This window comes from Vanessa cardui, chromosome 19, assembly GCF_905220365.1.
Source record: "Vanessa cardui chromosome 19, ilVanCard2.1, whole genome shotgun sequence".
Classification (NCBI taxonomy): domain Eukaryota; kingdom Metazoa; phylum Arthropoda; class Insecta; order Lepidoptera; family Nymphalidae; genus Vanessa; species Vanessa cardui.
The window spans coordinates 8,723,338-8,725,151 of record NC_061141.1 but is presented as its reverse complement, the minus strand read 5'-3'; the positions used below and the strand labels follow the sequence as shown (position 1 = coordinate 8,725,151).

Below are 1,814 nucleotides of genomic sequence, written 5' to 3'. Positions count from 1 at the left end.
GATAGCGTAGGTGGTGAAAAGAGGGGACGGTACAGATTAGCTACATTTTCAGGGAAAATTATGCGTTGGGAGAATTTCTTTATTATAAATATAAATATAAATTTCTTCATAAATTAACAGCAAAATAACTTTTAAGTTATATCATTTAGACTAATATAATTTGAAAAACTCTAGCTTTGAGTTAGCCATTTAAAAGTACAGGAAATTGACTATTGTGTGTAAATGCATTTCGAATATAAAGAGGAATAAAATATATAAGTAATGCATTATAATTTAAGTGAAATCTCTGTAAACAAGCTACTCTGTGTGGAATCCAATTTCATCGTTGTGTGGCTTGTCTAACTCACCGCTCGTAATATTCTCACGTGGTACAATTTGATGGCAATTAAATTATTGTTTTACGTTCCAATTACTGGAACCAATTAGCTGGAATAATGTTGGGTCTTCGTTATCGAATTAGTTATTTGTTAGAGCTCTTTTAAGTTACACGAAACATAGGCGATTAATAGTTTTAGAAGTATGTACATATTATACATATACATATGTATGGCTGTTTACAAGGCCCTTGGGATTTAATTTTTTTGCGTGTCTTTATAATTAGTGGCATAAAGACATCTTACATCCCGTGGATGATACAATGATATATTACAAGAGTTCTTTTCATATAAGAAGTCTCTTTGATGTATTTTTTCTTGTGATAAATTTTTCTTTAGGTTAGGTCTCTTATGAAAATCTATTTAGAACAATTCTGCGCAATGAAGTTTTCTCAAAGATTATTTTTTAAATATTTTCATTTATGTAAAATTATTCATTAGTAAATACTTAAATTACATACTTAAAAGACAAATATCATAGAAATATATCGATTTAATAAAATATAAAAAGTTATTGGCAGCGGTGGGATTCGAACCCACGCCTCCGAAGAGACTGGTGCCTTAAACCAGCGCCTTAGACCGCTCGGCCACGCTACCTGACAACTAGTGTGACGAAAAAGTTAACTCATTACTTTCATTTTATTTAATTATTTAAAAAAAGTTATTTCATCATTAATATTAATTGCAGTGTATGTTGATTAATATTGTATTGTGTTAATGATATACATATAACGAGGTTCAATGATATCAATATCCATAATGAACAAAATAATATAATGTTCTTAAAATTAATTAATAACATCGCTTTGAAAATTCGTCAGCTAAGATTTTTAATATTGGTGTTAGAACTTCTATTTATGGTTAAAATATGGTCGATAGAGTCTTTTGAAAATGTGCCCCTTTCTTGGTAGAATGGATTTTGCATGGAGAGAAATTTCGCTATTTTTTTTTTGTTAGAAATATTAAAATCGGTTTTGATGTGATATTCTATCATAACTTGAAGTTTTTCTTTATGTGGTTAAACTGTTATACGTATTCAATATATAATAAGACTTTTACACTATCACCACTGATAGAGTGTTTCAAAAGGAAAGTTTTTTTTTTATAAAAAATATAGTTAAATATCTAATATGCTGTCGTAAATAATAAAAAAATCTATAATATATTTAGTATCAGTATTGCACTCGTGCGAAGCTAGGGTGGGTCGCTAGTAACTATATAAATCCAATTATTTTTCAGTTGATTCCATGATGAAAATTAAATTATTTATATGAATATTTTGCTGTTTTCTTAATACTTGCCTCTGAGCGTACAAGTCTATGGCATCCTTTTTAATTCAGAACAATAATAAGGTCTTATTACACTACGCTGCTCTATTTATCGATGCATACATGAGTGAAAAATTTTCCTATAACACGTGGGTTCCTCGCAAAGTTATCC

General features: G+C 29.1%; 1 non-coding gene across 1 annotated transcript; it reads right to left on the bottom strand.

Annotated features, from left to right (window-relative positions):
• Positions 1–889: 889 nt before the first annotated feature.
• Trnal-aag lies at positions 890–971 on the bottom strand. The gene has a single exon. It is a non-coding gene; the product is annotated as a tRNA-Leu (tRNA).
• Positions 972–1,814: the final 843 nt, after the last annotated feature.